At 40.8% G+C, this 27,889-nt stretch overlaps 2 long non-coding RNA genes across 2 annotated transcripts; both read left to right on the plus strand.

Moving 5' to 3' along the window:
• The first annotated feature begins 2,063 nt into the window (after window positions 1-2,063).
• On the plus strand, window positions 2,064-2,971 carry LOC116405671. The gene is made up of 2 exons (XR_004218764.1): window positions 2,064-2,384; window positions 2,559-2,971. It is a non-coding gene; the product is annotated as an uncharacterized LOC116405671 (long non-coding RNA).
• A 153-nt stretch (window positions 2,972-3,124) lies between these two features.
• LOC116405672 lies at window positions 3,125-3,530 on the plus strand. The gene is made up of 2 exons (XR_004218765.1): window positions 3,125-3,364; window positions 3,457-3,530. It is a non-coding gene; the product is annotated as an uncharacterized LOC116405672 (long non-coding RNA).
• The last annotated feature ends 24,359 nt before the right edge of the window (window positions 3,531-27,889 follow it).

A 27,889-nucleotide genomic window follows, 5' to 3' on the forward strand; every position in this document is an offset into this window, starting at 1 on the left:
GTTGGAAAAATTGGACAAGAAAATTATAATCTTACAAGCAAATGATCCTTATAGAAAGAACTAACTTTATTAAAGCAAAATATCTTCAAGAACAAAATTGCAATTACACGAACACTTATTAACACAAATAAACAAATGAGAGAACAAATTCTTATTAGTAAAACACATGTAACCAATAAAAAATGCAAATCAGACCAATAAGTACAATGAAATACAACATGATAACAAGACAGAGATGCAACATATACTTAAAATACACATCAGAAAAGAAGTTGATTCTTGGCAATAAAGATTTTCTCTTCGAAGTGTTGCTCACAACAGTCAATAAGTCTGACAATTTCTTTCATTTCTTTTTGATAGGTTATGAGTTATGAGCTTATAGTTTAGCATTATTAGGTCGTTTTGAAAATTTAAGTGATACTCCAAGGTTATTCTTGGAATATTCTTTTACATTATATTTTAAATCACTATTTAATTTATTTAAGAGCTTGATAAATAACCACTAAACTAAAACCATAGAGGATAATTGATAGACCACTAGTACATGTTCTATCACTAACTAACAAACGGTAAAACTTTGTTATATTGTGAATATCTTCAGCAATTTTATCATTTAAGACAAGTTTTCGTATAATATCGACATGAACATCGTAAGAAAACTCAAATTAAGTAAGTTAAATTAAAAAAAATTGTATGAATGTTTCGAGAACCATTAATTATAAATTCAACATTTTTGAATGAACAATTGGATTGGTTTGTGGTGATGGCTAACATGCATGTCTAACAATTATTTTCAATTTCTAATACTTTCATCCATTGCCAAGTTGGAAACTAATGTTCACAATTTTTTTTTATCTTATTAAATGAAATTTCACATTTCTTGAAAATTTTGGACTATAATTTTTGAAAAACAAATATTTTTTTTTGCTTTATCATTACTGACAATTTTATCTCAGTTTTTGCAGTAAAATTTGATTTTTTTAGTCTAACTTTTAAAAACAAAATATTTGTTTTAGTTATAAAGAAATTGTTTTGGGTTTTAAATGGGCTTTATCACAAATAATTCAAATATATTTTAAATGAGTTTTTCTTCACTAAATCCTTTATAGTTTTTCCCTCATCTCCCCTTCTCTCTCACCCACGTTTCCCTCATTCAAATATGAATACTACGGCTGGAGTTTTATGAAAAAAGCCAAAGCCCCTTATCGGATTTGAACGATGACTTACGCCTTACCATGACGTTACTCTACCACTGAGTTAAAAATGCCTGTTTGATTCAATTTCTGAGTAAGCCACTAGCCACGATGAGTCTAGTGTATATAATTATTATAAATTATAAATAATAAGATATGTACATAAATATATCTTATCCACATAGTCGCTCATTGAGGAACTGGATTTATCTAATGAGTATAGGTAAAATGGTTTTTTTATATTGGATTTGATCAATGCAATGAATTGTTTCATCATAAGACCGATCCCTAATTCAATTGATGAGCCCCATCCTAACGAAATGAATTTGATTCATACATGTACACACACGAATTGAACATAGATACATTCACCGAATCATTGATAAATCAATTCTACTTGGGGAGGAAATTTTTTTCAATAACTTGTTGATCCCTATCCCCATATTTTAAAATTTATCGTTTTTGAATTTCTTGGCTTAGTGTGAGATCGAAATATACCTAACCTAATCTTAACAATGAGTGAATCAATGAGTGAAAGTATGAGAAATGGAGTTTAATCCCGTTTATAGCATATGGCAGACCAATCACTTCCCGAAGGGTACTAGCCTTCGTATTATTTAAATAAAAAAAGAATATTTTTTTTGAATATTTGTTACTTTTGTTTATTTTAGACGTTTATTATAATCACTACTAATCACTATTTTCATTTGATATTCTATAATAAGTAATATAACTATATATTCCAATTTGCAAATTTATGTATATTATTTAAATTAAATAAAAAAAAAGAAATTAAATAAATAAAAAATAAATGCAGTTGAATCTTAAATAAAAGAATTTCTTCCCCCACTTCTTCTCTAACGGCTCTCTCTCTACTTTCTCGTCCTCTCCCCTTCTCTTATCTTCTTCGTCTTCCTCAAAATCGCCCATTCACGGCCATCTCCTTCTCCTAGCCCTAACAGCGCCGGGTTTCTCAACTGTCGATCGAGTGACAATCATGCCTGCCTGCTTGACAAAGCCTTTTCGGTCTACCAATAAAGGAAAAACGATTGCTGGTGACACGAAAGCTGTGCTCGACGCTCTTTTTCCTATTCCACTGCGCGTCGTGGTCTTTCCCTTGCTGGTTGGATGACTACTATGGACGAAGAGCACAACTACTTCCAGTCTCTGGTCGATAAGTACCCAAGGAAGGTAAATTCCAGCGGAGAAAGTCGAGAGCTCCTTAGTTGATCACAAATCCTTCCAAATTCTTTGTTCGTAGACTAATTTGAAATCCTTCCAATATGGATCCATGCTGTCTTTTATATCCATAAGATACCAATTAGATTGTGTTAATTATTGTTTATAAAAAATATTTGTGTGCAGAGTTGCAGTGGGTAAATCTTAATGGCTGGCAGAAAATTGGTTCGGGATATATTACTCTCAAGACAAAGTATTTTTTATCAGTTTACTTCCCATGAGGTATTTGCTCTTCCTATGCTTTATCCTTATCCCATCTTTCTCCGCTGTAGTCTTCATAGGATGGATTTCTGTGGTGTAAATTTATTCATCTAGTTTGTTTGATTTATGGTTGCATTTAGGGAGAAGGTAAATTGCATAAGCCAAAGTAGTTATGGAAAACATCTCCAATTTACAGCAAGTTAAAGAAAAAAAAGAAGAGAAAAACAGCAGTTAAAAAAACTGGGCATCTTGCTTCTTTCTTATTGAAAGTTCTGCCGTTTCTTTCAAGTCAAATTGACCACAAAATGCTCAATTGAGATTCTTCAATAGGAATATGTGAAAAGAACATAATATGTAAAAGAATTTTTGTGAAACGTGGGAGAGAAGCGATAACATTATCCTTCAAAAAATTCAGGAGTAAATATTTATGTGAAAGGACATATTATTTGGCCATTTGACCTTATTTGTTATTGAACTATTTGGTTGGAAATGATAAACTACACATTATTGTTTGCTTCAGTTGTGATCTTGATTATGGGCTATTTGGTATTTTGCCTACAAACTGTATAGTTAATTATCTGTTAGCTTTTGTTTTCCTGTCACAGCTTTATGTTTATGTGGCTAATTGTAGCCGAAAGTTTTATTTATCAATCTTATTTTTCACAGCACAAATGAAACTGTGTTTCAAGAATCAGGTGCTCCTACATCATTCAAGGAAATTCGTCGTAGAGGTCCGTAAGTTTTTTCCTTTAGAGATGTGATACTAACCTGTTTGAATAAAGGAATCTGACTTGGTCTTTTCCTCTTTAACATTATGGATTAGGTCTTTCTCTTTACCAGATTTCGTAGCTGAAGTTTATGAAGTAATCAAACCGGTGTTAACTTCTTATATAAAGGTTAGTGCTAATTGCTAAGCTTATTTCTAAATTGAATGCTGGATTAAATTGGATACAGGGCAGATAGAGAGTGAGATGGAGAGTGTTTTGTGGCTTTTCTGTCTCTAAAACATAGTTTCTTCCCCCCCTATAAGAAGTAAGTTTATTGATGTATGTAATTTACAAAAGGTTTGGTGGAACACCTACAACAATCTTTTGAAATTTTTGGTAGGTTATGAATTACGAACTTTTATTGAATATTTGTTAGGTCGTTTTAATAATTCAAGTGATGCTTAGAAAATGCAATCGAGCTTAAACAATTCTGCACATTTTTCTAAAATTTTTAGTTTAACCTCTTTAATAAAATTCGATGGAAATTCTTGTTTTCTTTTTGTAGGAATAAAGGAAAATGAAATATAACCAAACTTGGGATCTTTGCAAGCAAGCTTCCATGAAGAAACTAGGTTACAAGGGGAGGTCTTCTGTTCTCAATTTTTTTTTCCATCCGTAGAATCTTGCTTAAAATGCTTTGAGGACAATGCAAATTTTTCAGTGGCGGGTGGGGTTGTAGCCTTGCACATTCCATGTCCTTTGGGAAATTTTTATTTTGCAAATTTTGCTAAAAATGTCAAAATTTAGAAACTTTTGCAATGCTCTATGATTAGAATAAGTACCATGTCTACTTCGCTTTTTAGCATAAAAAAGCATGTATGCCTAACCATGAGAACGGAGCTCGGATTTGTGATTGTATTTGATATTTGAATATGTTACATATGTTGAAAATGCATATATTGGTAGCTTAGAAATGAGTAGAACACTTGGTTCATTTTCTGAATATTGTGAATTATGTACATAATAATATGTGCGGTTGTCTTTTTTATCTCAATTTTAATCCCCTTTTTTGCCATATTCTAATGCCTTTTTTCTATTAATTTTAAATCCCTCTTTTGGCCATACACATTTGTATAAGATTGTTTGAAAGCAAAATATGATTGTTAGGTCAAGTAGAAAGCAAAGTCGGCAAGTTCTTAGAGTTCTTCACCCAACATAACAGCCGATAAAAACAAAACAATACGACCAAGCTGCTTAGGGTTGCAAAACCCGACCCCGCCTAGTAGGTCCTTAGAGTTCTTCACCAAGCATGGCAGCCTGTAGAGAGGAAGAGAGAAAAAAAAGAGGGAGCCAAGCCAGCCGCTTAGGTCATGTAAAATGCGCGCCGAGATCCCCCGGTTTCAGAATTTTCGTGGGGATCCTCTCCGCTTTTCTTGCCTAAGCAAAACCCGACCCCCGCCTAGTAGGTACTTAGAGTTCTTCACCCAGCGTGGCAGCCGGTAGAGAGGAGAGAGAGAAAAAAAGAGGGAGCCAAGCCAGCCGCTTAGGTCAAGTAAAATGCGCGCCGAGATCCCCGGTTTCAGAATTTTCGTGGGGATCCTCTCCGCTTTTCTTGCCTAAGCAAAACCCGACCCGCCTAGTAGGTCCTTAGAGTTCTTCACCCAGCATGGCAGCCGGTAGAGAGAGAGAGAAAAAAAAGAGGGAGCCAAGCCAGCCGCTTAGGTCATAAAATGCGCGCCGAGATCCCCCGGTTTCAGAATTTTCGTGGGGATCCTCTCCGCTTTTCTTGCCTAAGCAAAACCCGACCCCCGCCTAGTAGGTACTTAGAGTTCTTCACCCAGCGTGGCAGCCTGTAGAGAGGGAGAGAGAAAAAAAAGAGGGAGCCAAGCCAGCCGCTTAGGTCAAGTAAAATGCGCGCGAGATCCCCCGGTTTCAGAATTTTCGTGGGATCCTCTCCGCTTTTCTTGCCTAAGCAAAACCCGACCCGCCTAGTAGGTCCTTAGAGTTCTTCACCCAGCATGGCAGCCGGTAGAGAGAGAGAGAAAAAAAAGAGGGAGCCAAGCCAGCCGCTTAGGTCAAGTAAAATGCGCGCCGAGATCCCCGGTTTCAGAATTTTCGTGGGGATCCTCTCCGCTTTTCTTGCCTAAGCAAAACCCGACCCGCCTAGTAGGTCCTTAGAGTTCTTCACCCAGCATGGCAGCCGGTAGAGAGGGAGAGAGAAAAAAAAGAGGGAGCCAAGCCAGCCGCTTAGGTCAAGTAAAATGCGCGCCGAGATCCCCCGGTTTCAGAATTTTCGTGGGATCCTCTCCGCTTTTCTTGCCTAAGCAAAACCCGACCCCGCCTAGTAGGTCTTAGAGTTCTTCACCCAGCATGGCAGCCGTAGAGAGGGAGAGAGAAAAAAAAGGGAGCCAAGCCAGCCGCTTAGGTCAAGTAAAATGCGCGCCGAGATCCCCCGGTTTCAGAATTTTCGTGGGGATCCTCTCCGCTTTTCTTGCCTAAGCAAAACCCGACCCGCCTAGTAGGTCCTTAGAGTTTCACCCAGCATGGCAGCCGTAGAGAGGGAGAGAGAAAAAAAAGAGGGAGCCAAGCCAGCCGCTTAGGTCAAGTAAAATGCGCGCCGAGATCCCCCGGTTTCAGAATTTTCGTGGGGATCCTCTCCGCTTTTCTTGCCTAAGCAAAACCCGACCGCCTAGTAGGTCCTTAGAGTTTTTCACCCAGCATGGCAGCCGGTAGAGAGGGAGAGAGAAAAAAAGAGGGAGCCAAGCCAGCCGCTTAGGTCAAGTAAAATGCGCGCCGAGATCCCCCGGTTTCAGAATTTTCGTGGGGATCCTCTCCGCTTTTCTTGCCTAAGCAAAACCCGACCGCCTAGTAGGTCCTTAGAGTTTTCACCCAGCATGGCAGCCGTAGAGAGGGAGAGAGAAAAAAAAGAGGGAGCCAAGCCAGCCGCTTAGGTCAAGTAAAATGCGCGCCGAGATCCCCGGTTTCAGAATTTTCGTGGGGATCCTCTCCGCTTTTCTTGCCTAAGCAAAACCCGACCCCTAGTAGGTCCTTAGAGTTTTCACCCAGCGTGGCAGCCGTAGAGAGGAGAGAGAAAAAAAAGAGGGAGCCAAGCCAGCCGCTTAGGTCAAGTAAAATGCGCGCCGAGATCCCCGGTTTCAGAATTTTCGTGGGGATCCTCTCCGCTTTTCTTGCCTAAGCAAAACCCGACCCGCCTAGTAGGTCCTTAGAGTTTTTCACCCAGCATGGCAGCCGGTAGAGAGGGAGAGAGAAAAAAAAGAGGGAGCCAAGCCAGCCGCTTAGGTCAAGTAAAATGCGCGCCGAGATCCCCCGGTTTCAGAATTTTCGTGGGATCCTCTCCGCTTTTCTTGCCTAAGCAAAACCCGACCCCGCCTAGTAGGTCTTAGAGTTCTTCACCCAGCATGGCAGCCGTAGAGAGGGAGAGAGAAAAAAAGAGGGAGCCAAGCCAGCCGCTTAGGTCAAGTAAAATGCGCGCCGAGATCCCCCGGTTTCAGAATTTTCGTGGGATCCTCTCCGCTTTTCTTGCCTAAGCAAAACCCGACCCGCCTAGTAGGTCCTTAGAGTTTCACCCAGCATGGCAGCCGTAGAGAGGGAGAGAGAAAAAAAAGAGGGAGCCAAGCCAGCCGCTTAGGTCAAGTAAAATGCGCGCCGAGATCCCCCGGTTTCAGAATTTTCGTGGGGATCCTCTCCGCTTTTCTTGCCTAAGCAAAACCCGACCCGCCTAGTAGGTCCTTAGAGTTCTTCACCAGCATGGCAGCCGGTAGAGAGAGAGAGAAAAAAAAGAGGGAGCCAAGCCAGCCGCTTAGGTCAAGTAAAATGCGCGCCGAGATCCCCCGGTTTCAGAATTTTCGTGGGGATCCTCTCCGCTTTTCTTGCCTAAGCAAAACCCGACCCGCCTAGTAGGTCCTTAGAGTTCTTCACCCAGCATGGCAGCCGGTAGAGAGGGAGAGAGAAAAAAAAGAGGGAGCCAAGCCAGCCGCTTAGGTCAAGTAAAATGCGCGCCGAGATCCCCCGGTTTCAGAATTTTCGTGGGGATCCTCTCCGCTTTTCTTGCCTAAGCAAAACCCGACCCGCCTAGTAGGTCTTAGAGTTCTTCACCCAGCATGGCAGCCGTAGAGAGGGAGAGAGAAAAAAAGAGGGAGCCAAGCCAGCCGCTTAGGTCAAGTAAAATGCGCGCCGAGATCCCCGGTTTCAGAATTTTCGTGGGGATCCTCTCCGCTTTTCTTGCCTAAGCAAAACCCGACCCGCCTAGTAGGTCCTTAGAGTTTTCACCCAGCATGGCAGCCGGTAGAGAGGGAGAGAGAAAAAAAAGAGGGAGCCAAGCCAGCCGCTTAGGTCAAGTAAAATGCGCGCCGAGATCCCCCGGTTTCAGAATTTTCGTGGGGATCCTCTCCGCTTTTCTTGCCTAAGCAAAACCCGACCCGCCTAGTAGGTCCTTAGAGTTTCACCCAGCATGGCAGCCGGTAGAGAGGGAGAGAGAAAAAAAAGAGGGAGCCAAGCCAGCCGCTTAGGTCAAGTAAAATGCGCGCCGAGATCCCCCGGTTTCAGAATTTTCGTGGGGATCCTCTCCGCTTTTCTTGCCTAAGCAAAACCCGACCCGCCTAGTAGGTCCTTAGAGTTCTTCACCCAGCATGGCAGCCGGTAGAGAGGGAGAGAAAAAAAAGAGGGAGCCAAGCCAGCCGCTTAGGTCAAGTAAAATGCGCGCGAGATCCCCCGGTTTCAGAATTTTCGTGGGGATCCTCTCCGCTTTTCTTGCCTAAGCAAAACCCGACCCGCCTAGTAGGTCCTTAGAGTTCTTCACCCAGCATGGCAGCCGGTAGAGAGGGAGAGAGAAAAAAAAGAGGGAGCCAAGCCAGCCGCTTAGGTCAAGTAAAATGCGCGCCGAGATCCCCCGGTTTCAGAATTTTCGTGGGGATCCTCTCCGCTTTTCTTGCCTAAGCAAAACCCGACCCGCCTAGTAGGTCCTTAGAGTTTTCACCCAGCATGGCAGCCGGTAGAGAGGGAGAGAGAAAAAAAGAGGGAGCCAAGCCAGCCGCTTAGGTCAAGTAAAATGCGCGCCGAGATCCCCCGGTTTCAGAATTTTCGTGGGGATCCTCTCCGCTTTTCTTGCCTAAGCAAAACCCGACCCGCCTAGTAGGTCTTAGAGTTCTTCACCCAGCATGGCAGCCGTAGAGAGGGAGAGAGAAAAAAAAGAGGGAGCCAAGCCAGCCGCTTAGGTCAAGTAAAATGCGCGCCGAGATCCCCGGTTTCAGAATTTTCGTGGGATCCTCTCCGCTTTTCTTGCCTAAGCAAAACCCGACCCGCCTAGTAGGTCCTTAGAGTTCTTCACCCAGCATGGCAGCCGGTAGAGAGGGAGAGAAAAAAAAGAGGGAGCCAAGCCAGCCGCTTAGGTCAAGTAAAATGCGCGCCGAGATCCCCCGGTTTCAGAATTTTCGTGGGGATCCTCTCCGCTTTTCTTGCCTAAGCAAAACCCGACCCCCGCCTAGTAGGTCTTAGAGTTTTCACCCAGCATGGCAGCCGTAGAGAGGAGAGAGAGAAAAAAAAGAGGGAGCCAAGCCAGCCGCTTAGGTCAAGTAAAATGCGCGCCGAGATCCCCCGGTTTCAGAATTTTCGTGGGGATCCTCTCCGCTTTTCTTGCCTAAGCAAAACCCGACCCGCCTAGTAGGTCCTTAGAGTTTTCACCCAGCATGGCAGCCGGTAGAGAGGGAGAGAGAAAAAAAAGAGGGAGCCAAGCCAGCCGCTTAGGTCAAGTAAAATGCGCGCCGAGATCCCCCGGTTTCAGAATTTTCGTGGGGATCCTCTCCGCTTTTCTTGCCTAAGCAAAACCCGACCCGCCTAGTAGGTCCTTAGAGTTTTCACCCAGCATGGCAGCCGGAGAGGGAGAGAGAAAAAAAGAGGGAGCCAAGCCAGCCGCTTAGGTCAAGTAAAATGCGCGCCGAGATCCCCGGTTTCAGAATTTTCGTGGGGATCCTCTCCGCTTTTCTTGCCTAAGCAAAACCCGACCCGCCTAGTAGGTCCTTAGAGTTCTTCACCCAGCATGGCAGCCGGTAGAGAGGGAGAGAGAAAAAAAAGAGGGAGCCAAGCCAGCCGCTTAGGTCAAGTAAAATGCGCGCCGAGATCCCCGGTTTCAGAATTTTCGTGGGGATCCTCTCCGCTTTTCTTGCCTAAGCAAAACCCGACCCGCCTAGTAGGTCTTAGAGTTTTCACCCAGCGGCAGCCGGTAGAGAGGGAGAGAGAAAAAAAGAGGGAGCCAAGCCAGCCGCTTAGGTCAAGTAAAATGCGCGCCGAGATCCCCGGTTTCAGAATTTTCGTGGGGATCCTCTCCGCTTTTCTTGCCTAAGCAAAACCCGACCCGCCTAGTAGGTCCTTAGAGTTCTTCACCCAGCATGGCAGCCGGTAGAGAGGGAGAGAAAAAAAAGAGGGAGCCAAGCCAGCCGCTTAGGTCAAGTAAAATGCGCGCCGAGATCCCCGGTTTCAGAATTTTCGTGGGGATCCTCTCCGCTTTTCTTGCCTAAGCAAAACCCGACCCCGCCTAGTAGGTCTTAGAGTTCTTCACCCAGCATGGCAGCCGTAGAGAGGGAGAGAGAAAAAAAAGAGGGAGCCAAGCCAGCCGCTTAGGTCAAGTAAAATGCGCGCCGAGATCCCCGGTTTCAGAATTTTCGTGGGGATCCTCTCCGCTTTTCTTGCCTAAGCAAAACCGACCCGCCTAGTAGGTCTTAGAGTTTTCACCCAGCATGGCAGCCGTAGAGAGGGAGAGAGAAAAAAAAGAGGGAGCCAAGCCAGCCGCTTAGGTCAAGTAAAATGCGCGCCGAGATCCCCCGGTTTCAGAATTTTCGTGGGGATCCTCTCCGCTTTTCTTGCCTAAGCAAAACCCGACCCGCCTAGTAGGTCCTTAGAGTTCTTCACCCAGCATGGCAGCCGGTAGAGAGGGAGAGAGAAAAAAAAGAGGGAGCCAAGCCAGCCGCTTAGGTCAAGTAAAATGCGCGCCGAGATCCCCGGTTTCAGAATTTTCGTGGGGATCCTCTCCGCTTTTCTTGCCTAAGCAAAACCCGACCCGCCTAGTAGGTCTTAGAGTTTTCACCCAGCATGGCAGCCGGTAGAGGGGAGAGAGAAAAAAAAGAGGGAGCCAAGCCAGCCGCTTAGGTCAAGTAAAATGCGCGCCGAGATCCCCCGGTTTCAGAATTTTCGTGGGGATCCTCTCCGCTTTTCTTGCCTAAGCAAAACCCGACCCCGCCTAGTAGGTCTTAGAGTTCTTCACCCAGCATGGCAGCCGTAGAGAGGGAGAGAGAAAAAAAGAGGGAGCCAAGCCAGCCGCTTAGGTCAAGTAAAATGCGCGCCGAGATCCCCCGGTTTCAGAATTTTCGTGGGGATCCTCTCCGCTTTTCTTGCCTAAGCAAAACCCGACCCGCCTAGTAGGTCCTTAGAGTTCTTCACCCAGCATGGCAGCCGTAGAGAGGAGAGAGAAAAAAAAGAGGGAGCCAAGCCAGCCGCTTAGGTCAAGTAAAATGCGCGCCGAGATCCCCGGTTTCAGAATTTTCGTGGGGATCCTCTCCGCTTTTCTTGCCTAAGCAAAACCCGACCCGCCTAGTAGGTCCTTAGAGTTCTTCACCCAGCATGGCAGCCGGTAGAGAGGGAGAGAGAAAAAAAAGAGGGAGCCAAGCCAGCCGCTTAGGTCAAGTAAAATGCGCGCCGAGATCCCCCGGTTTCAGAATTTTCGTGGGGATCCTCTCCGCTTTCTTGCCTAAGCAAAACCCGACCCGCCTAGTAGGTCCTTAGAGTTCTTCACCAGCATGGCAGCCGTAGAGAGGGAGAGAGAAAAAAAAGAGGGAGCCAAGCCAGCCGCTTAGGTCAAGTAAAATGCGCGCCGAGATCCCCCGGTTTCAGAATTTTCGTGGGGATCCTCTCCGCTTTTCTTGCCTAAGCAAAACCCGACCCCCTAGTAGGTCTTAGAGTTCTTCACCCAGCATGGCAGCCGTAGAGAGGAGAGAGAAAAAAAAGAGGGAGCCAAGCCAGCCGCTTAGTCAAGTAAAATGCGCGCCGAGATCCCCCGGTTTCAGAATTTTCGTGGATCCTCTCCGCTTTTCTTGCCTAAGCAAAACCCGACCCGCCTAGTAGGTCCTTAGAGTTCTTCACCCAGCATGGCAGCCGGTAGAGAGGGAGAGAGAAAAAAAAGAGGGAGCCAAGCCAGCCGCTTAGGTCAAGTAAAATGCGCGCCGAGATCCCCCGGTTTCAGAATTTTCGTGGGGATCCTCTCCGCTTTTCTTGCCTAAGCAAAACCGACCCCGCTAGTAGGTACTTAGAGTTCTTCACCCAGCGTGGCAGCCTGTAGAGAGGAGAGAAAAAAAAAGAGGGAGTCAAGCGAGCCGCTTAGATCAAGTAAAATGCGCGCGAGATCTCCCGGTTTCAGAATTTTCGTGGCGATCGCTCTCCTCTGTTCTTGCTAAGCAAAACCCGACCCGCCTAGTAGGTCTTAGAGCTCTTCACCCAGCGATGGCAGCGGTAGAGAGGGAGAGAAAAAAAGAGGGAGCCAAGCCAGCCGCTTATAGGTCAAGTAAATGATGCGCGCGCCGAGATCCCCGGTTTCAGAATTTTCGTGGCGGATCCTCTCCTGCTTTTTCTTGCCTAATGCAAACCCGATCCCGCCTAGTAGGTCCTTAGAGTTCTTCACCCAGCATGGCAGGCCGTAGAGAGTGGGGAGGAAAAAAAAGAGGGAGCCAAGCAGCCGCTTAGGTCAAGTAAAATGCGCGCCGAGATCCCGGTTTCAGAATTTCGTGGGGATCTCTCCGCTTTTCTTGCCTAAGCAAAACCCGATCCCGCCTAGTAGGTCCTTAGAGCTCTTCACCAGCATGGCAGCCGGTAGAGAGGGAGAGAGAAAAAAAGAGGAAGCCAAGCGAGTCGCTTAGGTCATTGTAAAATGCGCGCCGAGATCCCCCGGTTTCAGAATTTTCGTGGGATCCTTCGCTTTTCTTGCCTAAGCAAACCCGATCCCGCCATTGTGGTTGGCAACTCTCCAGGCCAATCAAAAAACATCTTCATTCTTAGCTAACACGGCTGGAATAGACTCATGATTGGTAGGCACTTCATCAACCCCATACATCGCTGCAAATGCCATTCCACCTTCCAAAGATCTACACTCAATCAGAAATCCCTGATCAAGTTCTGTCCATGTCTTCATCATGTGCTTCAAACTCACCCTAGCCTTCGTATGACTCGGATCTCCCTTAATACAACCTTCTTCCCATTTTGTATGAATGTCAAAGTAAGTTTTCACCAATCTACTTCGGTTACTCCTAATGTATGTAGCCATTGCATACCAAGAATGACATCCACTCCCCCCCAATTCCAATGGCAGAAAATTATCCACAACCTTCCATTCACCCAATAGCAGTTCCACTTGTTTACAAATTCCCTTCCCTTTTACAGCAGATTCAGACCCCAAAATAACCCCATAATCAGAAGTTTCCTGCAACTGCAACAACAATTGAGTTACTAACTTTTCAGATATAAAATTATTGGTCGCGCCGCAATCTATCGATACTACTACTGACCTTTCTCTAATCATACCTTTAATTTTCATAGTTCCAGGGTTTGTTAATCCCACCACCGAATTTATTGATAATTCGATCACGGGTTCTTCTGGTTTAACAACTTCAGTCTCCTGTATTTCAGTTTCCACTTTTGAATCCTCTTCTTCAACTACTTCTAGTTCTTCCCCATTTGGCCCAACAAGTAAAACTCTAAGTTCCTTATGATCTTTCACTTTACACTTATGGCCCACAAAAAATCATTCCTCACAACGAAAACAGAGACATTTCTCACGTCTAGCCTGAAATTCAGCAGCAGAAAGTCGTTTTAGTGGTCCTTATCGTCGATTAGGTTCACCAGCCACTCCTCGAAGTGTAATCATCCGCATTGGAACAATCCCTCCTGACTTATTATCATTAGAAATCACAGGAATTTGAGGTTTAAAAGAAGCAGAAACCTGGAATTTTCCATCCGCTGCACGTTTGAAACTTGATTCTCCCCTTATCACTTCTCGGTTCTCAATCTTTTGGGCCAACTTAATCATTTGAGCAAGCCCCATAGGTTCCCAACATTCCATGTCTGCCTTAATCCATGGTTTCAAACCATTCATAAATGTTTCTTCTAAGACAGCCTTTTGTAGAAAAGGCAATGGTGCTACTGATTTATCAAATAAAGTACGATATTCTTCCACTGTAATTTCTTGCTTGATCTTTAAAAATATTCCCATAATTGATCCCTCACGACTCGATCGAAATCAAACAATAAGTCTCTTCTTTAAATCGTCCCAATTAACAAACGGTTCACGATCTTCATGAGATTTATACCAATCCAAAGCTGCTCCATCAAAACTAATAATGGACACAGTCACTTTCTCTGACTCACTCAGTTTGTGTATCTGAAAGTATCTCTCAGCCCTAAACAACCAAGAATCAGGATCATTTCCCACAAAAACTGGCATTTCAATTTTTTAAAATTTGCTTTGGTCGCCCGCAGAATCTTCAACCTCCAACTTGGTATGTTTTTCCTCAGATTTTCCTCCCATCATCGTCCAATCACTGACATCAACCATGCTGTCAACTTTACATGATGATCCTTCTAGTACTTCTTCCATCGTTGTCTTCCCTTTGATCATTCCTTCAATATATTTCAACAGTGTTTCTGGTTGCTGTTGTTGCTTCTCAGCCTGTACTCCTAACCTCTCAATACTCTTCGCCAAAGATGACATGTTTTCCTTGATTGTTGGCAGATCATGTAATTCTGCTCGAATGCCGGATATTTCTTGATCTACCATTTCCAACTTTTCCTCAATTCGCTTTTGAGCCATGATATAGAATTTCACAGATTCGATTTCTCCGATACCAAAATGATAGAACACCAAATAGTGTGTTCTACTAATTTATTAATCAGCCAAAGATTTACAGAAAACAGGTTCTAACACAGTCTTGAAAACAAAGTACTCGACAATTTGGAAGACAAAGAGCCCTAGAAGAGTGAATATCACGCCTTTCGGAATGCGAAATGGACTATGAACTGTGCAGAAGTTTTGCAAATGAAACCTCCCTTTCTCAGTTTATCTCCTCACGTTTGTCCTTGTGTTTGCATGCTTTAGAAGATTTACATCATATTTTCTTCTCCTGCTTACATGCAAAGAAGTGTTGGTTTGGCTTACTTGGCTATCTTCATTTGAATTGGGTTTTTCGACTATAGATTTAGGAGAACGTGGTCCAGCTTATTTCATGTCCCATTCTCAAGAAGAAACCAAGATTGATTTGGTTAAATGCAGTAAAGGCCATTTTACCAGAAATTTGGTTTGAACATAATCAACTAACATTTCAAAATAAAGCTTCCTCTTGGACAACTCGAGTCGAAATGGCTAGAATCAATGCTTCTACTTGATGCTCTCTTTCAAAAGACTTCAAAGATTTCTCCATACAAGATATAAGTCATAATTGGCCGACTTTCATTTTTAATTCTTAGTCCACTACTGTACTCTTATTTTATTTCTTTTGGATTTCTAGTGGTCTTAAATCTATGTTGTATAGTTATTGGGCAGTTTGTATGATCTATTCTAAACCTTGTCGTTGGTTTAGTCTTTTGGTTTAAGTCTCGATATGGTGAGAATGCTAAGTGGGTGTCAACCTAGATGAGATGTCCGACTGCACTAGCTGATCCTACGGTTTCTTTGTATTATCTTTTGTCTTGTCTACTCATTTTCAGCTTAATGAAGAGGCTTCTTTGTATTTCTTCATGGTATTTATTTTCGTAATGAATCTTTCATGTTCTGGTAAACATTGCAGAAACACATAATTTCAGCAATCTGTCCAAGAGTTGAAGGAGAAGACAGAAGAACTTAAAGGTCACATGAAGACCTAAAGTTAGGTAATTTTTTGAAAACTTTTTTCTTTGTCTTGCTTAGTTTTAGTGGTATTTGTTAACAGGCTGAGACATACTCTTGTATGCCAAGGCTGGGTGGCCAATTCAATGGATGGCCTGAGACGGTGAAATGACGAGTGTAGAACAAAGTAGACAATCGAGCAGATTTACAAGTAGGAGGATGGTGTTTGGTCTTACTCCAAAGCTACTGCTAGAAAGGTGATTCTCCCTTTATTTACACATGTTATCTATATTTAATTACTGTTTTTATGTGATGGTGAATAAATATTTAAGTCGTTTCAAGTTTGTACATCATGCTTGAGTTAATACATTTCCCAACTCGCACTAATTTTAAAGTTGAGACTAAGTTTGTTGCACTTACACACTTGGTTGCCATTTTGGATTTTGGAGTGCTTTTTCTACATTTTTTGAACTTTTTGGTAGGTTATGAGTTATGAAGTAACACTAAAGCATTATTAGGTCGTTTTTAAACTTCGAGTGATACTCAAACATTTTTTGAACACCTTTTAGGTTGTTACAAACTAAGTTAGTTTTACATACAGCCATGGTTTCCATTTTCAGTCTTGAAAGATTTTTTTCACACTTTTTGAAATTTTTGGTAAGTTATGAGTTATAAACTTACACTCAAGCGTTGTTAGGTTGTTTGAAAAATTATACGTGTTCTGAATACTTGTTAGGTTTGTATAGAACTAAGTTCGTTGCACTTACACACTTGACATTTTGGGTTTTGGAGTGTCTTTTTCAAAAATTTTGAACTTTTTGCTAGGTTATGACTTATGAACTTGTATTGTATATTTGTTAGGTTGTTTTGAAAGTTCAAGTGAAACTTAGACACGTTTTGAACTCGTTTTAGCTTGGTTTGAAACTTAGTTTTACACACATTTGATTGACATGTTGGGTCTTGAAGTACTTTTTTCATACTTTTTGAAATTTTGGTAGGTTGTGAGTTACAAACTTACACTTAAGCATTGCTTGGTCGTTTTGAAAATTCAAGTGATACTTACACACGTTTTGAATATATTTTAGGTTAGATTGAGTTTGTTGCACTTGGTTGTCATTTTTGGTCTTGAAATGCATTTTTCAAACTTTTTGGTAGATTATGAGTTACGAACTTACACTTAGGATTTGCTAGGTCGTTTTGAAAACTCAAGTAATACCTAGACACGCTTTTGAGCACGTTTTAGGTTGGTTTGAACTAAGTTTGTTGCACTTACACACTTGGTTGCCATTTTGGGTCTGGTAGTGCTTTTTTCACAATATTTGAACTTTTTTCGTAGGTTATGAGTTACGAACCTACACGTAAGCTGTTTTAGGACATTTTGAAAGTTCAAGTGATACTTAGACACGTTTTTAACTCGGTTTAGGTTGGTTTGACACTAAGTTTTAAACACATTTGATTGACATGTTTGGTGTTGAAGTACTTTTTTCACACTTTTTGAAATTTTGGTAGGTTGTGAGTTAATAACTTACACTTAAGCATTGCTGGGTCGTTTTGAAAATTCAAGTGATACTTACACACGTTTTGAAGACATTTTAGGTTAGATTGAGTTTGTTGCACTTGGTTGTCATTTTTGGTCTTGAAATACTTTTTTCAACCTTCTTTAGATTATGAGTTTCAAACTTACACTTAGGATTTGCTAGGTCGTTTTGAAAACTCAAGTAATACCTAGACACGTTTTGAGCATGTTTTAGGTTGGTTTGAACTACGTTTGTTGCACTTACACACTTGGTTGCCATTTTGGGTCTTGTAGTGCTTTTTTCACAATATTTGAACTTTGTCCGTAGGTTATGAGTTACGAACCTACACGTAAGCTGTTTTAGGACATTTTGAAAGTGCAATTGATACTTAGACACGTTTTTAACTCGGTTTAGGTTGGTTTGACACTAAGTTTTAAACACATTTGATTGACATGTTTGGTGTTGAAGTACTTTTTTCACACTTTTTGAAATTTTGGTAGGTTGTGAGTTAATAACTTACACTTAAGCATTGCTGGGTCGTTTTGAAAATTCAAGTGATACTTACACACGTTTGAATACATTTTAGGTTAGATTGAGTTTGTTGCACTTGGTTGTCATTTTTGGTCTTGAAATGCATTTTTCAAACTTTTTGGTAGATTATGAGTTACGAACTTACACTTAGGATTTGCTAGGTCGTTTTGAAAACTCAAGTAATACCTAGACACGTTTTGCGCACGTTTTAGGTTGGTTTGAACTAAGTTTGTTGCACTTACACACTTGGTTGCCATTTTGGGTCTTGTAGTGCTTTTTTCACAATATTTGAACTTTGCCCGTAGGTTATGAGTTACGAACCTACACGTAAGCTGTTTTAGGACATTTTGAAAGTGCAATTGATACTTAGACACGTTTTTAACTCGGTTTAGGTTGGTTTGACACTAAGTTTTAAACACATTTGATTGACATGTTTGGTGTTGAAGTACTTTTTTCACACTTTTTAAATTTTGGTAGGTTGTGAGTTAATAACTTACACTTAAGCATTGCTGGGTCGTTTTGAAAATTCAAGTGATACTTACACACGTTTTGAATACATTTTAGGTTAGATTGAGTTTGTTGCACTTGGTTGTCATTTTTGGTCTTGAAATGCATTTTTCAAACTTTTTGGTAGATTATGAGTTACGAACTTACACTTAGGATTTGCTAGGTCGTTTTGAAAACTCAAGTAATACCTAGACACGTTTTGCGCACGTTTTAGGTTGGTTTGAACTAAGTTTGTTGCACTTACACACTTGGTTGCCATTTTGGGTCTTGTAGTGCTTTTTTCACAATATTTTAACTTTGTCCGTAGGTTATGAGTTACGAACCTACACGTAAGCTGTTTTAGGACATTTTGAAAGTTCAAGTGATACTTAGACACGTTTTTAACTCGGTTTATGTTGGTTTGAAACTAAGTTTGTTGACCTTATCCAATTGGTTGCCATTTTCGGTCTTGAAGTGCCCTTTTCACACTTTTTGAACTTTTTGGTAGGCTATGGGTTACCAACTTACACTTAAACTTTGTTAGGTTGTTTTGAAAGTCCAAGTGATACTTAGACACGCCTTGACCACTTTTTAGGTTGGTTTGGAACTAAGTTTGTTGCAGTTGCGCACGTGGTTGCCATTTTGGGTCCTGTAGTGTTTCCTTTTTTTCCATAGTTCTTGAACTTTTTGGTAGGTTATGAGTGACGAACTTAGAAATAAACATTCTTAGGTCGTTCTGAAAGTTCAAGTGATACTTAAACACGGTTTGAAATTTTTTAGATTTGTTTAAGACTAAGTTTGTTTCACTTGCATACTTGGTTGCCATTTTATGTCTCAAAGTGCATTTTTCACGCATTTTGAACTTTTTGTTAGTTTGTGAGTTACGAACTTACACTTAAGGATTGTTAGGTCGTTTTAAACACATTTTGCGTTGTTTGAAACTAAGTTTGTTGCACTTACACATTTGATTGAAATGTTGGGTCTTGAAGTACTTTTTTTCACACTTTTTGAAATTTTTTTAGGTTGTGAGTTACGAACTTACGCTTGAGTATTGTTTCGTCGGTTTGAAATCTTACACACGTTTTGCACACTTTTTAGGATGGCTTGAAACTAAGTCCATAGCACTTACATACTTCGTTGCCGTTTTGGGTCTTGAAGTGCTTTTTTTACACTTTTTGAAATTTTGGTAGGTTCTGAGTTACAAACTTACACTTAAGCGTTGTTTGGTCGTTTTGAAAGTTTAAGTGATACGTACACACGTTTTGAATACATTTTAGGTTAGATTGAGTTTGTTGCACTTGGTTGTCATTTTTGGTCTTGAAATGCTTTTTTCAACCTTTTTGGTAGATTATGAGTTACAAACTTAGACTTAGGATTTGCTAGGTCGTTTTGAAAACTCAAGTAATACCTAGACACGTTTTGAGCACGTTTTAGGTTGGTTTGAACTAAGTTTGTTGCACTTACACACTTGGTTGCCATTTTGGGTCTTGTAGTGCTTTTTTCACACTATTTGAACTTTTTTCGTAACCTTTTAACCTCCCCCCTGTAACTAACTGTTGTCCCCACTAAGGTGGTTTCCACTTCCTCCAATTCCATCACCTGTGCACGTGCAATTCCACTTGTCTTTCTTCTGCTATATTGTATTGCAATTGGTGGTCTATCATTACTCTCCCTCTCCAAAGACACCTTGTTCTCAAGGTGGGAAATGAGGAAGCTTTTGTGTAAAATCATCACAATTCTCCCATGTAGCCTCATGAGGTGGTATTCCTTTCCAACTAACAAGCACTTCCCACTTCTTTTGCTGGATTTTTAGGATAGCCAAAATTGTCTGCTGGTAGTAACTCTTGAAATGTAGGAACATCATCAATTCCATATAGTTCGGTAAATGTCATTCCTCCCTCCATAGTTGACATTTTGTCAAGAAACCTTAATCAGATGGTGTCCATGTCTCCATCATGTGTTACAGACTCACTCTAGTCTTTGTCAAACTCGGGTCACCCCTTATAACAACATTCTTTTCATTTTGTATGAAAGTTAAAGTGAGTTTCCGCCAATCCACTTCAGTACCCAACGTGTGCAGCCATTGCATTCCAAGGATGACATCCTGATAGAACACTGATGTAGTGTTTCTATTATATTGATAATTCAAACACAACTTACAACATAAACAAACCGTGAACCTCAGAAATGAGTCACGTTACATATAATTCACAAACATCAAACAAAGAAAACCTCCTAATCCAAAATTCCGAACAAAATACTAATAAGCAAACCAGAATATAGAACACCAATCTTCTGCTTCCCCTGTCTTTCAAGCAGTATTGCAGACCTTTTCCTTCACTCCAAAAACTCACTTTAACAAAGAGGCAGCCACATTTTCAGGTATAGAAAATAAAGTAGGTAGTATGTAGGAAGGCTAACCAGAACTGAGTTGCATAAGGTTTGTCTTCCGCCTCTAGAGATGTTATATCTTTTCCACCTTTCAAGTTTCTTGTGAATTCGATCAATGACTGGTTGCCAAAAAGACTTTTGTCGAGGGTAGCCTCCCAAAGGGAGACCTAAATATATAATCGGAAGCTTTTCTACCTTGCACCCATCAGATTTGCTGTTTGAAACAAATCTTCCTCTCCCACATTAACGCCGCTAAGGGCTGATTTTTCCCAGTTTACTTTCTGCCCCGAACACCATTCGAATAATCTAATGACGTTTTAAAGTTTAAGGAGCATCTTCACATCATACTTACAAAAGAGAAGAGTATCATCGACAAATTGAAGCAAAGGGAGGTGGATCAAGTCTTTGCAACAAGGAAACCTTCAAACTGGCTGTTAATATGAAGCTTGTTTATGATTTCTCCTAAAACCTCACTTACTAGGAGGAATAAAAAGGGGGAGAGGGGGTCCCCTTGGCGGATACCTCTAGATGCTGTTATCCGGCCTCTAGGCTTACCATTGATGAAGACTGAATACTTTGGATTTTTTAGGCAGCCCATTATCCATGATATCCATTTGGAACTAAACTTTTTCAAAGATAAATTTTTTTCTAAAAAGTTCCAATTCACCCTATCAAAGGCTTTTTCCAAGTCAAGTTTTAAAATCCATCTTTTTTTTCGTTTTGCCCTATAATCTTCCACGGCCTCGTTAGCAATTAATATTGGGTCAAGAATTTGCCTACCTTCAATAAAGGCGCTTTGAGTGGGGCTTATAATTGCATCCATAACTTGTTTTAGACGTTCAGATAAAACCTTTGCAACGACCTTGTATGCTAACGTAGTAAGGCTGATTGGACGGAAATCCTTTACTAGAGTCACATTCTCTTTTTTCTGCACTAAACAAATGAAGTTTTCTTGGATGCAAGCATTTAATCTTCCATTTCTGTGGAAATCAGACATTAGTGATTTGAAGATATCCTTGAAAATAGACCATTGGGTGATTAGGAACTTCACTGTGAAGCCATCCGGGCCCGGAGCTTTATTGTTGCCAAGTGCCTTTAATGCCTTAAAGATCTCCTCCACTGAAAACTGGGTAACAAGAGCCTCATTCTGAATTGAGGAAACACAAGACCAATTACTGTTAATAGGGATGAATCTGTCCCCCGGAATTCTGGTATAAAGTGACTCAAAAAATTCCAGCACAAGCCTTTCAATGTCGCGGAATGAAGTCGAGACAACCCCATCATCATCTTTTAATTCAGTTATGAGGTTCCTTCTTTTATTCGCATTTAGAAAGCGGTGGAAGAAGCCCGTATTCTCATCACCCAAAGAAAGCCAATTGAGTTTACTCTTCTGAATAAAATTACGCTCTTCATTTTGATAAATACTAAGTAATTCCGCTTGCAAAGCAGCTCTAGAATTCAACTCTTCTTGATTTAATCCAATCAACTCAGCCACAGAATCATATTTTTCTAATTTTGACATCAAGGATTTCTCTGTTTTTTTTTTACCTTAGCTTGCGCAGCAATATTCCAAGCTTTTACTGCCAATTTAACTGATCTCAACTGCTCATGAAGAATGAAACCAGCCCATCCCTGGAAGTTAGGGCTCACTGTTTCAACAATAATCTGATTAGAATCACTGGACACCAACCAGCTGTTACAAAACCGAAAAGGAGAGGGACCCCAAAGAAAAGAACCAGCCTCCAAGAATAAAGGAAAGTGATCCGAGAAGATGCGTGCTTTTCGAGAAACCGAGAATTTTCAAAACAAACATCCCACATCTGATTTATGAAAATCTGTCTAATAATGATCTTCAAGGAGAATTACCGTCTCTAGACCAAGTGAACCTTCCATTTTGCAATGGAATTTCCATGAGAGAAACCATGTCAATAAACTTATTGAATAATGACATTCCTCTAGTACTTCTGCCAAAAGGAAATCTTTCCCGGGCCCAACGAGTGATATTAAAATCCCCACCTATGCACCAGGCCACGGCCGAACAATCAGCTAAGGAAGACAATTCGGGCCAAACCAATTTCCTTTCTCTGCAACCACAAGGGCCATAGACATTTGTGATCCAACAAACCTTTTTGCACAAAGTGAGGCATTTGATTGACAAAGAGAAGCGTCTTTTAATGACCTCTGTTACAGATATTTTACTGCTGTCCCACATGGTAAGAATTCCCCCAGAAGATCCAACAGAAGCCACATAATCCCAGCCAATATCCTTAGAACTCCACAATGATTTTATAAAAGCCGAGTTCAAGGTATCCTTCTTAGATTCTTGAATCATGACTACAATGTTGATGAATTTTTTAAGTGCTGCACGTTTAGAGGAGTCGTTCAAACCCTTAGTGTTCCAGGAGACAACCTTAATAATGACTGGGAGGAGGAAAAGGCAGTTGCACATCTAATTTAAGCCAGAATGATTCCACAATCACCGACTATAGACACTAAATCTTTAGGCAAATCCAGGGGAATTTTAATAGGGAGAATATCTTCATCATTGAACAAGACATTCAGATCCATCCCATTAATTTCTGGGACTAATTTAGGGTCAACTTCAGTGTTGGGGACTGCCAATTTAACTGATCTCAACAGTAAGTTGATTAAGTTGGGCAGTAGGAGGGACACGAGACAAGGCATCTGCTGCTTTGTTTTCTAGTCCCGGTTTATACACGACATCAAAATTGTAGCCAAGAAGCTTAGCAATCCACCTCTGATGTTGAGGTTGGATAACCCTTTGTTCCAATAAAAGTTTCAATGATCGTTGATCAGTTTTCACTACAAACCTCTGCCCAAAAGATAAGGTCTACAGCGTTGCACAGCCAAAACTACAGCCATTAATTCCCGTTCATAAACTGGTTTAGCACGATCCCTCATAGCTAATGTCTGGCTAAAATAAGCAATTGGCCGATGATTTTGAATTAAGACAGCACCTACCCCGCATCCAGAAGCATCGGTCTCTATTTCAAATGGTAAGGAAAAATCTGGCAGTGCTAAGATTGGGAGAGTCATCGTAGCCATCTTTAAATTCTCAAAAGCTTCAGCAGCTGCAACAGTCCATTCATATGCTCCTTTCTTCAATAATTGAGTCAAAGGAGCAGCCACACTTCCATAATTCATTACAAATCTTCGATAATATCCTGTCAACCCAAGAAATCCACGAACTTCACGGACATTAGTGGGCACGGGCCATTCTTTGATAGATCTAATTTTCTCGGGATCAACCTCTACACCCTTGCCCGAAATTATATGGCCAAGATACTCCACTTTCATTTTGGCAAACCCACACTTGTGCATATTAGCATATAATTTATTCTCTCGCAGCACCTCTAACACCCATTCTAAATGTTGAAGATTTTCATCCAAACTTCTGCTGTAAATTAATATATCATCAAAAAAGACTAAGAAAACCTGCGTAGGTAAGGTTTAAAGATACTATTCATCAAAGCTTGAAACGTTGATGGTGCATTGGTGAGCCCAAAAGGCATGACAAGAAACTCATAATGCCCCTCGTGAGTTCTAAAAGCTGTTTTCTTCACATCCTTTTTACACATTCTAATTTGATGATATCCCGCCTTGAGATCAATCTTCGAAAATATATTAGCCCCATTAAGTTCATCAAACAATTCCTCTACTACTGGAATAGGAAACTTGTTGGAACGGTCACACTATTCAACGCACGGTAATCTACACAAAACCGTCAACTACCATTTTTTTTCACCAACAAGACCGGGCTCGAATATGGACTAGTACTAGGTTTTTATGCCAAATGCCATCATTTCATCAACCAATCTTTCCATCTCCTCCTTTTGCTGGTATGCATACTATAAGGCCGAACATTGACTGGATTAGTCCCCTTCTTAAGATGTATATGATGTTCAATGGTACATTGTGGTGGCAACTCTCCAGGCCAATCAAAAACATCTTCATTCTTAGCTAACACGGCTGGAATAGACTCATGATGGTAGGCACTTCATCAACCCCATACATCGCTGCAAATGCCATTCCACCTTCCAAAGATCTACACTCAATCAGAAATCCCTGATCAAGTTCTGTCCATGTCTTCATCATGTGCTTCAAACTCACCCTAGCCTTCGTATGACTCGGATCTCCCCTTAATACAACCTTCTTCCCATTTTGTATGAATGTCAAAGTAAGTTTTCACCAATCTACTTCGGTTACTCCTAATGTATGTAGCCATTGCATACCAAGAATGACATCCACTCCCCCCAATTCCAATGGCAGAAAATTATCCACAACCTTCCATTCACCCAATAGCAGTTCCACTTGTTTACAAATTCCCTTCCCTTTTACAGCTGATTCAGACCCCAAAATAACCCCATAATCAGAAGTTTCCTGCAACTGCAACAACAATTGAGTTACTAACTTTTCAGATATAAAATTATTGGTTGCGCCGCAATCTATCGATACTACTACTGACCTTTCTCTAATTATACCTTTAATTTTCATAGTTCCAGGGTTTGTTAATCCCACCACCGAATTTATTGATAATTCGATCACGGGTTCTTCTGGTTTAACAACTTCAGTCTCCTGTATTTCAGTTTCCACTTTTGAATCCTCTTCTTCAACTACTTCTAGTTCTTCCCCATTTGCCCAACAAGTAAAACTCTAAGTTCCTTATGATCTTTCACTTTACACTTATGGCCCACAAAAAATCATTCCTCACAACGAAAACAGAGACCTTTCTCACGTCTAGCCTGAAATTCAGCATCAGAAGTCGTTTTAGTGGTCCTTCTCGTCGATTAGGTTCACCAGCCACTCCTCGAAGTGTAATCATCCGCATTGGAACAATCCCTTCTGACTTATTATCATTAGAAATCACAGGAATTTGAGGTTTAAAAGAAGCAGAAACCTGGAATTTTCCATCCGCTGCACGTTTGAAACTTGATTCTCCCCTTATCACTTCTCGGTTCTCAATCTTTTGGGCCAACTTCATCATTTGAGCAAGCCCCATAGGTTCCCAACATTCCATGCCTGCCTTAATCCATGGTTTCAAACCATTCATAAATGTTTCTTCTAAGACAGCCTTTTGTAGAAAAGGCAATGGTGCTACTGATTTGTCAAATAAATTCCGATATTCTTCCACTGTAATTTCTTGCTTGATCTTTAAAAATCTTCCCAGAATTGATCCCTCACGACTCGATCGAAATCAAACAATAAGTCTCTTCTTTAAATCGTCCCAATTAACAAACGGTTCACGATCTTCATGAGATTTATACCAATCCAAAGCTGCTCCATCAAAACTAATAATGGACACAGTCATTTTCTCTGACTCACTCAGTTTGTGTATCTGAAAGTATCTCTCAGCCCTAAACAACCAAGAATCAGGATCATTTCCCACAAAAACTGGCATTTCAATTTTTTTAAATTTGCTTCGGTCGCCCGCAGAATCTTCACCCCAACTTGGTATGTTTTTCCTCAGATTTTCCTCCCATCATCGTCCAATCACTGACATCAACCATTGCTGTCAACTTTACATGATGATCCTTCTAGTACTTCTTCCATCGTTGTCTTCTCTTTGATCATTCCTTCAATATATTTCAACAGTGTTTCTGGTTGCTGTTGTTGCTTCTCAGCCTGTACTCCTAACCTCTCAATACTCTTCGCCAAAGATGACATGTTTTCCTTGATTGTTGGCAGATCATGTAATTCTGCTCGAATGCCGGATATTTCTTGATCTACCATTTCCAACTTTTCCTCAATTCGCTTTTGAGCCATGATATAGAACTTCACAGATTCGATTTCTCCGATACCAAAATGATAGAACACCAAATAGTGTGTTCTACTAATTTATTAATCAGCCAAAGATTTACAGAAAACAGGTTCTAACACAGTCTTGAAAACAAAGTACTCGACAATTTGGAAGACAAAAAGCCCTAGAAGAGTGAATATCACGCTTTCGAGAATGCGAAATGGACTATGAACTGTGCAGAAGTTTTGCAAATGAAACCTCCCTTTCTCAGTTTATCTCCTCATGTTTGTCCCTTGTGTTTGCATGCTTTAGAAGATTTACATCATATTTTCTTCTCCTGCTTACATGCAAAGAAGTGTTGGTTTGGCTTACTTGGCTATCTTCATTTGAATTGGGTTTTCGACTATAGATTTAGGAGAACGTGGTCCAGCTTATTTCATGTCCCATTCTCAAGAAGAAACCAAGATTGATTTGGTTAAATGCAGTAAAGGCCATTTTACCAGAAATTTGGTTTGAACAAAATCAACTAACATTTCAAAATAAAGCTTCCTCTTGGACAACTCGAGTCGAAATGGCTAGAATCAATGCTTCTACTTGATGCTCTCTTTCAAAAGACTTCAAAGATTTCTCCATACAAGATATAAGTCATAATTGGCCGACTTTCATTTTTAATTCTTAGTCCACTACTGTACTCTTATTTTATTTCTTTTGGATTTCTAGTGGTCTTAAATCTATGTTGTATAGTTATTGGGCAGTTTGTATGATCTATTCTAAACCTTGTCGTTGGTTTAGTCTTTTGGTTTAAGTCTCGATATGGTGAGAATGCTAAGTGGGTGTCAACCTAGATGAGATGTCCAAGTGCACTAGCTGATCCTAGGGCTTCTTTGTATTATCTTTTGTCTTGTCTACTCATTTTCAGCTTAATGAAGAGGCTTCTTTGTATTTCTTCATGGTATTTATTTTCGTAATGAATCTTTCATGTTCTGGTAAACATTGCAGAAACACATAATTTCAGCAATCTGTCAAAGAGTTGAAGGAGAAGACAGAAGAACTTAAAGGTCACATGAAGACCTAAGAGTTAGGTAATTTTTTGAAAACTTTTTTCTTTGTCTTGCTTAGTTTTAGTGGTATTTGTTAACAGGCTGAGACATACTCTTGTATGCCAAGGCTGGGTGGCCAATTCAATGGATGGCCTGAGACGGTGAAATGACGAGTGTAGAACAAAGTAGACAATCGAGCAGATTTACAAGTAGGAGGATGGTGTTTGGTCTTACTCTAAAGCTACTGCTAGAAAGGTGATTCTCCCTTTATTTACACATGTTATCTATATTTAATTACTGTTTTTATGTGATGGTGAATAAATATTTAAGTCGTTTCAAGTTTGTACATCATGCTTGAGTTAATACATTTCCCAACTCGCACTAATTTTAAAGTTGAGACTAAGTTTGTTGCACTTACACACTTGGTTGCCATTTTGGATTTTGGAGTGCTTTTTCTACATTTTTTGAACTTTTTGGTAGGTTATGAGTTATGAAGTAACACTAAAGCATTATTAGGTCGTTTTTAAACTTCGAGTGATACTCAAACATTTTTTGAACACCTTTTAGGTTGTTACAAACTAAGTTAGTTTTACATACAGCCATGGTTTCCATTTTCAGTCTTGAAAGATTTTTTTTCACACTTTTTGAAATTTTTGGTAAGTTATGAGTTATAAACTTACACTCAAGCGTTGTTAGGTTGTTTGAAAAATTATACGTGTTCTGAATACTTGTTAGGTTTGTATAGAACTAAGTTCGTTGCACTTACACACTTGACATTTTGGGTTTTGGAGTGTCTTTTTCAAAAATTTTGAACTTTTTGCTAGGTTATGACTTATGAACTTGTATTGAATATTTGTTAGGTTTTTTGAAAGTTCAAGTGAAACTTAGACACGTTTTGAACTCGTTTTAGCTTGGTTTGAAACTAAGTTTTACACACGTTTGATTGAC

The sequence above is a fragment of the Cucumis sativus genome, unplaced genomic scaffold (genome assembly GCF_000004075.3).
Source record: "Cucumis sativus cultivar 9930 unplaced genomic scaffold, Cucumber_9930_V3 scaffold140, whole genome shotgun sequence".
Lineage (NCBI taxonomy): Eukaryota > Viridiplantae > Streptophyta > Magnoliopsida > Cucurbitales > Cucurbitaceae > Cucumis > Cucumis sativus.